This window comes from Pteropus vampyrus, unplaced genomic scaffold, assembly GCF_000151845.1.
Source record: "Pteropus vampyrus isolate Shadow unplaced genomic scaffold, Pvam_2.0 Scaffold44, whole genome shotgun sequence".
NCBI lineage: Eukaryota > Metazoa > Chordata > Mammalia > Chiroptera > Pteropodidae > Pteropus > Pteropus vampyrus.
The window spans coordinates 7,127,376-7,138,383 of record NW_011888825.1 but is presented as its reverse complement, the minus strand read 5'-3'; the positions used below and the strand labels follow the sequence as shown (position 1 = coordinate 7,138,383).

At 37.7% G+C, this 11,008-nt stretch overlaps 1 long non-coding RNA gene across 1 annotated transcript; it reads left to right on the top strand.

The window, feature by feature from the left end:
• The first annotated feature begins 2,792 nt into the window (after positions 1 to 2,792).
• Positions 2,793 to 5,960, top strand: LOC111738854. The gene is made up of 2 exons (XR_002779998.1): positions 2,793 to 3,560; positions 3,969 to 5,960. It is a non-coding gene; the product is annotated as an uncharacterized LOC111738854 (long non-coding RNA).
• The last annotated feature ends 5,048 nt before the right edge of the window (positions 5,961 to 11,008 follow it).

Below are 11,008 nucleotides of genomic sequence, written 5' to 3'. Positions count from 1 at the left end.
TTTGACTATATGACATTCTAGAAAAGGCAAAACTATGGAGATGGTAAAATTTATCAGTGATTGGTAAGAATTGGGGTGGAGGAAGGATGAATAGGAAGAGCATAAAGGATTTTTAGGGCAGTGAAAATGTTCTGTATGATACTATAATGATGGATACATGTCATACATCTGTCCAAATTCAATAGAATGTGCAACACCAAACATGAACCCTAAGGTAAACTATGGACTTAGCGTGATTATGTATCAGAGTAGGTTCATTTGATTGCAACCAATGTGGGGGATGTTGATAAAGGAGAGGCTATGCATGTGTAGGGAGTGTATCTTTGTATCTTCCTCTCAATTTTGCTGTGAATCTAAAACTTCTCTAAAAAGTAGTTTAAAAAAAAAAAAAGATCTCAAATCAACAGTCTAATCTTTCATCTTATGAAACTATAGAAAGAAGAACAAAATAAACCCAAAGTAAACAGAAGGAAGGAACTGACTAGGAAAAAAAGAAGACTAAAATTACTAAAATCAAGAATGAAAGAGGGGACATCACTACTGAGAAAAAGCAATTCTTACTGAATACTTTTGTAAATAAAGTGAATGGTTGTCTCAATAGAATATAAAGCATTTTACACATATTTGTGGTATTAACATTCTGCTATGTAAGCTTTCAAACATTGTGCTTTTTCCTAAAAGTGCTTTACATGACTTATTACATCTTTACAGCATTCTTAGAATGCAGGAGATACAGTATGCAGGAAAATGTAGTCATGAAGAACTTGTGTTTGAGTCAGGCTGACCTGGGCTGTGGATCCATTTCCATGTCCTGGTTTTGACACTGAAAGCCCCTTATCCTATTTTTACAGATGAGGCAATAAGATGAGAGTCATAAGTGAGATTACCTATCCCTTTTTGGGTAGGTGGAGGGTGGAATGGGGAGAAGGGATTCATAAAGATTAAATAAGATAGATAAGCCATGTAAAAGCATTTGGCATAGTCCCAAGCACATGGTAAGCACTAGATAATGGTAACTTATTCGGAAAGGAAAATAGAGTTGCTTAGCTAAAGGTAGAGCCATCCAGAAATCTAACCCCTTGTCAAGTAGCTTTTCTTTAATTTAGGTTTACATCCAACATATGGCGTTGGAGAATTGAAAATGAGCAAAGCAGTCAGTTGCAGGAGGGCTAATTCTTTTTCATTTTTTATTTTGCTTAGAACAAGTTATAGACCACAAGATTATGAGCTGGTAACTTGCTGTAGTGTTCATTTATAATTTATTTAATACATTAGACACATCATGTTATTTATGTTTTTCAGATAGTTGTTGAAATCCAACAATGCTATGGATCAGTCTTCAGACCTGTAAACATTTCTTTTAGGATGTTGCCTTTCCTTGCAGGCCCCTTTCCTCTTTTTGCTTGTAACTTGCACATCTTCCACTAGATGGCAATATACTAACATAAAATGGAAATGAAACAGCCATATTGCAGCACCTTATTTACTTGGTCTAATGGGAAATGATGGTTTTCCTGGAAAATTAGCCTGTAAGTAGCGAGTTAAGACTAAATCGATGTATCCTGTTGTGCAGTTAATTAAAGTTAGTGCTGATGAATGAACAGTAGCTGAATGAATAAGCACAATAATGTATTTAGTACCTATAATGTATCAGACAGACACTGAAGCAGGTACTACAGACACAGAGAGATGTAGAAACTAGCTGTGATATGTGTCTGCCTTCCTCATGTCGTCAGACACACTCAGCCCCATTGAACAAATGAGAACTCTGAAGATTAGAGGGTGAATAGCTTTCCCAGGATCATACAACTAGAGAGCGGTAAAGCCAGGACTTGTTGATGGTGAGGGAAAAAGATGACTTTGAATTTAAGATATGTTGGATTTGAAGCCAATGTGCCATAATGTAATGGAAACTTTGAATTTTACTCTAGGATTGGGTCAAGGTATAAATTTGAGAGGCATCTCTGCAGAACGGAGCTGAAGCTGTAACAGTGTATGGGGCTGTCTATGCAAAAGTGTCTGTTAAAGAGCAAACAGCTGAAATGTAATCCCCAAGGAACAAAGTGACAGGGCAGAGGATTAAGGATGCATGCACTGGAATGTAAATCCTGGCTCCATACTTACTGGCTGTGTGTTCTTGGGCAAAGAACTTAACCTCTTTGACCCCTTGCAATAACCCTGTGAGAGAGATGCTGTATGTAAATGCATACAGATGGTAAACAGGCTTCGAGAATGTAGGAATTGACCCAAAGTCATGGTGCATCTAGTACACAATGGATCCAAAGTTCAGATCTGGGGGGTCTGACTTAGGCTTCCCCAGTCATAACACTTAGGATACTGTCTAGCAATTCCTATGAATGTATGAGTCTCCTTGGATCAGTCAGGGTTCTCCAGAGAAACAGAACCAGTAGGAGAGAGAAATATATATTTATATATCTATATCTATGTATCAGTGGGATATATTCCTTAACCCTTTTCCCATTTAGAATAAAAAAGTGCAGCTCACTGCTAGAATTAATTTAATGTCATGTGTAGGAATGCTATGTTTTCTGGGATTTGACATTTTCGGCGATCAAGAATTATTATGTTTTGTAAATGGAAATACCACTACTTAAAACAATGCTATAGATAGAATGATGTCATTTGTTACCGAAAACTATCGATATACTAGAGCAATGCAAAAATAATAATAAAAGTGAGATATTTTGTGGCAAACTGGGGGTAAGGTTAGGACTGTAACCCGCAAGCTATCTAGGGGTAAACGCTGCAGCCGCAAGCGCCGCTGGCGAGTATTCTTGGGGCAAATGGGAAATGGGTTAAAATAAATCTCTTTATATATGTGTATGTATACTTAGTATGTATACACACATGTACACAAAGAGATTTATTTCAAAGAATTGGCTTATGCAACTGTGGGAGCTGGCAGGCCCTGTTCAGTAGGGCAGAACAGCGTGCTCACACTCTCAGGAAGTCATGTTGCAGTTTCCAGGCGACTTTCTTCTTCCTCAGGGAACTCTCAGTTTTGTTCTTAAATCCTTTTCACTAATTGGATTAGACTCACCCACATTATCTAAATCATTAAATAAAAGTAATCACTTTTACTTAAAGTGAAAAGTTGTAGATGTTAACCACATCCACAAAATACCTGCATGGCAACACCTAGATTACTGTTTGATTAAATAACGACACTATAGCCTAGCCAAGTTGACACGTAAAACTAACCATTACACTCCTCTAGCTGTCTGTAAACTCTGTGACAGCAGGAAGCCTAGCTTTCTTGTTTGTCTTTATGTTCCCATTGCATAGCCCAATGCTAGGCTCTAGTGGCACTGAATAAACATTTATCGAGTGTGTACCCACCCTCTAAGAGCCCAGAGAATGTGAACATATGCATTCTGTTTTCAGCTGTAAACCTGGGCTAGGCTGCAAACTTTCACTGTCTTCAAATCACTTATTACTTTCTTTAGGGCCTTTGATGGAACAGCAGGAGATGAAGATGAAACAACTGATGGTCATTGCCAGCTAGGTCCACGAACAGGGCTGCCACCACCAAGAACTGAGTAGGGGTTCTTGTAGGACACAGTGTATATACTGTCTTTGTAGATTACTGCTGGCATCTGATGCTATTTGCAACTTTGTCTCTTGGGATGAAGGCACAAATGTTTTAAGCAGCAAAACCTGCTGAGGTTAGCTAACAGTGAATCCTGTGATCTATGAGTGCCTGCAGTCCCTGAAAGACCAGCCCTGCAGCCCTTTCTGAGAAAAGACAGAATAGTAGATGCCACCCAGATGGTGAAAGCATCTACCAAAAATTAGGCTAAAAATGCACTCTCTTGTCCTAGGCCTGTTGAGCATCTGATTTTATACCTCCGTCCACCTCAAAGAGAATGGTGTCACCTCCTATTTGATGCAAATTGAAACACATCTTGGAACACTCGCTTACATTTTTTTCCCTCTCCTCTTTCTAGGATCATATCATGCTTCCTCCTAGAATTCTTTCACCTGCTTCTTTAGATTTATCTACATAATTAGCTGGTCAAACACTCATCTTGATACTCTAATACCTAGGACAGAGGTGGACTTGTGACAGATGCTCAAAAATTTGTACAGATTTCAAAGACCTGTTTAATAAAATAGGAGTAGAGGAGATAGAATAGTTGCTAGGACTGAATTGTGTCCTCCTTAACCCTTCAGTTTATAAGTTAAGGCCCTAATCACTAATGTGACTGTATTTGGAGATTAGGCTTTAAGAAGCTAATTATGGTTAAATGAAGTCATAAGGATGGGGCCTAATCTGAAAGGACTGGTGGCATTATGAAAACAGGAAGAGAGATCTCTCCATGTGCACACACCAAGGAACGGCAGTGTGAGGACACAGAAGGTGGCTGTCTGCAAGCCAAGAAGAGAGCTCTCATCAGGAACTGAGTTGGCTGGCACTTTGATCTGGGACTTCCAGGCTCCAGAACTGTGAGAAATAAATTTCTGTTGTTTAAGCCATCCAGTCCATGGTATTTTGTAATGGTAGCCCAACCTGACTAATACAATAATAATCACAGTGAATCATAATATTTTAAAACTTGTCTACTAGAGGATGCAAAATGAGTCAGAGAAGTATAAAGGAAGGAAAAACTAATTTTCATGAAGTTTTTTCAATTCCAGGAATAAAATAGGGAAAGGGCATATTCTAAGTCAAAAGAATTACTGATGCAAAGTTGTGGAGAGTAGCGTGCAGGTACATATGTATTTACACACACACACACACACACACACACACACACACACACACACCCACCCACACCACTCTGCTACAACCACAGGAGACATTCGGTTCATCTCTAAATGTTGCCAGGCTTTCTTCAACAGTGTTTTGCGGTATGTTTAAGACATCTTTTAAATATTCTGGATATTTATTCTTTGTCTTTGACATGTGGTAAAAATTTCTTCCAGTTTATAACTTCACTTTTAACTTTGTTTAGGGTGTTTTGTCATATACAAAATTTTTTTTAATATTGCCAAATTTACCCACCTTTCCTTTTATGACTTTTCAGTGTTCATTTAAGACACTCTTTCCTTAAGCAGTGCCTAATTATGTTCTATATTATCTTTTAAAATGATAAAATGTTGCTTTTCGTATTTAGCTTTTTAAATAATCCAGAATTATTTTGGTGTATAGTATGAGTAGAGAATCTCATTTTATCTTTCTCCATATAGACAGCCAATTGTCTCAGTGCGTTGTACGGAATAGTCTAGATTTTCCTCACTGATTTGTAATACCACTTCTGTCAAATGCCAAGTTCGCCATATGCATAGGTCTGTTTTTCTAATTTATTTGGAAAGGTATTATATATATTCTGGGTACTAATCCTTTGCCATTCATATACACTGTAAATGTTTTGTCTCACTTTGAAATTTTTACAGAGTTTTTAAATTTTAATGTTGAAATGATCAGTTTTTATAGTTTTTTTTAATGTGTCATATTTGAAAATCTGTCTCTTACCCTAAGGATATAAAGATATTCTTCTAAAATGTTCATAACTTTGTCTTTTACACTTATGTCATTAAGTCTGTAAAATTAACTTTATTTTTTGTTTGGTATGAGGTAGAGATCTATAGTAAACTATATTATTTGCTCACAATTCTTTCTTTCTTCTCTGACCTTCCCATGGTTTATTGGCAGAATATACTCCACTTTCCCACTGTCTTTGAACATGGTACATTGAATGTGAGTAGCTGTAATGTATGCCCCATCCAACAAGAGACTTTATATGTGCTGTGTTGTTTAGCTTACCTTCTTGAATTCCTTATCTGTGTCATGAACCATGCATGTCCCAGGTAGCCACTGCTCCTTCAGCCTGGTTCAGAGAATGATAGACGTGTGGAGCAGACCTGAATCTGAACTGATATATGCCATAGCTAACTAAAGACGTGTATGAGAAATAAATATTGTTTATTGTAAGCCACCAAGATTTTGGGAGATGTTTGTTACACAGCATCATTTCAGCAACATGGCCGACTAACAGGTTTAATTTTGTTCTATTTTTAATATAGATAACCAATTATTGAAATGTCCAGCCTTTCTATATTGATTTCCAGTAAACTCTGTCATTAACTAAGTTTCTGTACGTACATGGGTCTATTTCTGGGCTTTTTAAAAAAAAATTTTTAAATTTTATTTCTCTATTTGAATATCCCTGTACCAATACCACACTAACTTAATTAATACAGATTTATATGTAATAATTGCTAATCTTGTAAGGAGCAGTCCCCTAAACTAGTTCTTATTCTTTAGGAGTATTATGTTTGTTTGGTTTTTTTTTGCTTTCTTACATATAAATTTTAGAGTCAACTCATTAAGTACCCAGAACCCTATTGAGATTTTCATTAGCACTTTACTGAAACTACATATCAATTGGGATAATTCCCATCTTTGCAATATTGAGCCTTCTGATCCACAAGCATTGTGTATCTCCCCATTCTTTCATTTCTTTCAATAAAGTTTTTATAATTTTCTCCATAAAGAGAAAATGTTATTATGTTTGTTATAACAAACTTTTATATATGTTAGCTTTATTGTTAGATACTTTTTCGTTGCTATCATAAATCTCATCTTTTACCATCACATTTTCTAAATGTTTAAGTTTATATACTGTAGGATTTTGTGTAGATACTTTGAGATTTTTATGAAGACAATCATATAAACCGCAAATAAGGACAAATTTGTTTTTTTGTTTCTAGTTTTTACATAATTTATTTATGCCTTAATATACTGGCTAGGAAATCCAGTATAATGTTGCAAAGATATGGGGATAGCAAGCACCCCAGCTTGTTCCTAATATTAAAGGAAATGCTTTTAACATTTTACCATTAAATATAATATTTACGATTTTTGTAGGTACCATTTATCAAGGTGAGGAAGTTCCTATCTATCCCAAGCTCGCTGAGAGATTTTGTCATTAGTGAGTGATGAGTTATCAAATATTTTTTTCTGCCATCATATGAAGGCCATTTTGTTTTTCTCTTTTAGTAGTAAATCATATTAAATAAGTTTCCAATGTCACTCTAACCTTACATTCATGAGATAAATACGATGTGTTCATGATGCCTTACCATTTTTATGTATAGCCAAATTGGGTTTGCTTTTATATTTCAGAGTAATTTTTTCATCTATGCTTATCAGTGAGATTGATCTGAAAAATTTTTTTCAAACTGTCCTGTTGAGTTTTGATATCAAGGTTATAATTGCCTTGTCAAGTGAGTTGGCAGTCATTCCCTCTTTCCCTAATATCATAAACTTCTTTGTGTAACATTGGAAATACCGTTTATTTAACAGTATTCCAGATTGGTACTGGAGCAACTACTTGAGCCTGCTGTTTATTTTGTAGGAAGATATCAAAGTTATATTAGCCTCATAAAATCAACTTGGGAGGATTTCTTCTTTTTTCTTTCCTCTAGAACAAGTTGTACAAAATGTGGATTATGTATGCCTTGAATGTTTGTTAGAACCTGTTTGTCAAACTCTAGGCTTGGTGAGAGACTGTGTGTGTGTGTGTGTGTGTGTGTGTGTGTTTTAAATTCCTAATTTAATTAGTTTTATTGTTATTGGTCTGTTTAGGCTTTCTATTTTCTTGAGTCTGTTTGGTTCTTTATATATTTTTGCCCAGTTTTAAAACATGGAAGTACAACATGACCAGGCTGGAGTTTTAAAAAGATCTTTTTGTCAGATAAAGTCACAGTCACTAGGTAGCACACATTTCTCATTCAAACTTTAGTATTATGTGTATGTTTAGGAGGTTGGGACTTAGAGGGATGAGCTCTGCGTCTTACTTGGTCTCACCTTCTAAGTATTTAGGCTTACCTTGTTGGATGTGGGGCTTGGTCACTTTTTAACCTTGCTAGTCTCTTTTAGCCTGGTTTCTTCATCCAAAAAAATGGGATAATAATACACACCTGATAGAGTTTTGAGGATTAAATGATAATATATATGCAAATGCTTGGTAATACATAGATAAAGATTCAAACATAAACAAATCTTTGGAGAACTTTTGGACCAGGCATTTTTACACATTGCTGGTGGGACTCTAAATTGTAGATCTCTAAAAAGGCTCAGAAATAACTTTCACAATTACAGATTGTTTAGAAAAATAATATATATTGTAGGGTCTTTCACTTCCAGCCATGCTGTGGTCACAAGGACTGGACTTAACCATCCATAGTAACTAATTAGAAAGCTGGACAATAAAATAACTTTTTGGGGGGCATTGGACAACAGGTGGTATACAATTGTGATGCCTGAGAAAAGGGAAATAAATGAAGCGAGCCTTATTATCACTGGTCTGGTTTTCTGCCTGGAGACAATTTCCGGCAAACCCAACGAGAGCTTGGCAGCCTCTCTGAGTTGAAGAGATCAAAGGTGATTCAAAGAAGCCAGCCCAGGATAAGTTAGGTGATCTGAAACCAGGTGACTTGGAAAACAATGAAGTCCTGGGGCTATTTAACTGAGAGGAGGAAAGATTTAAGGGAAACCTTCAAAGTATCTTCAGAGCTTCGAAAGACTGTCATGTTGAACAGAAGTTATTCATGTTCTGTATGGCTTTGGAAGACAGAATTAGGATGGTTGAATGGAAATTAGAGGAAGAGGCTTTTGGCTAAGCCCAAGGAAGCAGTCATGGTTGCAGTCATGGTTGATCAGGATGGAGTGGTCGCCTTGCTTGGCTGGGATGACGAAGGGACTGAATGAGCATGGTAGGCTGCTGCTGAAGGTATTCCTGCAGTGGATAAGAGAATGAACCAAATACCATCCAGGGCCCATTATCAACATTTTTTCATAGTTTGGGGTTTATTGCTCGGCCTCTATTATAAGAGGCAGGTGACACCAACTGACCGTATTTTTAAGCATGTCGAGAAAACTGAAAGTCCCCAAAAACCACCCACCCCATAAAAATAGAGTATAAAACGTTTTTTAAAAGAGCAATTTACCCTACACATCATTTGCATTTACATTTTTATTTGATTTCTGACCTCTGTGTGCCTTTTCTTGAGGGCAAGACCATGTCTTATCTACATTTTTTGTGTTCCCTTGGAATAAATCACATGGATACCAGGTGCTTCCTTAAAACCTGAGTGAATTAGTAGTGGTTTGGCTTGAAGAAGGGTTGGCAAATATGCATCTTGTGTGCTGCTCCTCCCTCCCGTGTCCCTGGTAGTTATCACTAGACAAACACAGAGCTCAGTCAAACACTGAGCTCATTCTTAGCCATGGTTCTAGACAATCACTTCTAATTAATTAAGATTAATACTGACAGTGTTTAACATTTGCCATCCCGGGGCTGGAGGAATGCTTAGGATTCTTTAAGGTACAGTAGTAAAAATCTGTCCTGGTCCTGGCCTAAGTTTTCAACCAGCTGCTGGGGAGCCCAGCTGTCATCTGCTTTCCAGATGTAGGAGCTATGTGGACACAGCCTGCATATTGATGGTGTAGCTGAGCACCAAGGAGGGCATTTGGGAGATACTAAATGCTAGGGATGCCTTCTGGATGGTATAAATAAAAAAGCTTTTGAGATTGGATGTGATATTGGTATAGTGTACAGGGTTGCAACCATACAGAGTAGGAGTTGAGACATGATCACATCTCTGAACCCTTTAGTTTTGGATAGAGACTAATGATATGCTGGTCCCACTTTCTGATTCTTAGTGCCTGTGGGGTCCTCTGTGAATGACTAGGGATGTTCTTCTTGACTGTGGTTATCTTCAGCCTAACTTGTGGTGCAGTAGAAAGAGAACAGGCATGAAATTCAGCTCTGAGCTCTCATTCAGTCTCTGCCACTTCCCAGTTGCGTGGCACATTGCCTACATTCACCGAACCTGGCTTCCTCTTCTTTAAGGAGGGGATAGCAATATCCACCTCAAATAGTTGTTTGGAGATTTAATAAGATAACCTAGGTAATGAGTCAAATACATTGCGGATGTTAAAAATAACCAGCACTTACATAGAGTTTACTGTGAGCCATGCACTGCTCTAAGCCCCTTATGTACATTAATTCACTTAATGTTCATAATTACTCTGTGATGTAGGTGCTGTATCACCTTAGTTTGATCAGATGAGGAAATTGAGATATGGAGTGGTTGATTCTATCCAGAGTCAGTCACACAGCTAGTACTTCGTAGAGTCAGGATTCAGATCCAGAAAGTCTGACCTCAGCAGGTATTCCTCACTCCTTACTCTGCACCTCTTGGAGGCCAGTCCATGTCTCGCGTACATCGACACATATTTTTTGGCCACCTGCTTCGTACCAGAAACTATGTTAGATGCTGAGGAGGATACAAATATTAATAAAATACATTTAGGAATGAAAGATGCGAAATCAAGCAGGATACTGTTTGGGGGCCACAGAAAGCTTATAATCACTGTGGGGTGATAGGACAGGAACAGAAATCCAAATAGTCAGCAGGAAAGGAGTGTCCCATGGGAATGACTGGCACTCATTATCCATCCAGAAATCTCTGTGTGTAAATTATTAAAAAGGCATTCTTATTTACACAGCAATCTCTTTTGAGTTTGCTGGGCATGAACTGACTCACTGGAGCTTAGTAAGTGCTGAGTGAACGGGTACCACTGAGTTTCTGAACTTGCGTACTTGGGATGAGATGTTGTGCCTGGGCACTTCTCCAGACAGCACATACTCTGAACTCCCTGCCTGAGTTAGATGGGAAAGCAGGCTCTCCCTGTGGTATGCAACCATGGCCTCTCCTATGATATTTTATGCCCAGACCTGCGATATAGCCTGTTGGATATTTATGCAGACTTGGAAGGTCTAGCCATCATCTCAAACTCAGCCTTTCTATAATCAAACTCATTGTCCTATTGCTAACTGTTATGGACTAAATTGCCTCCCCCCCATTCCTTGTGGTATGCAATCTCTTCATATGTTGAAGTTCTACCCTCAGTACCTCAGAATCTGACTGCATTTGGAGAGAGGGTCTTTAAAGAGATGAATAATTTAAAACGAGG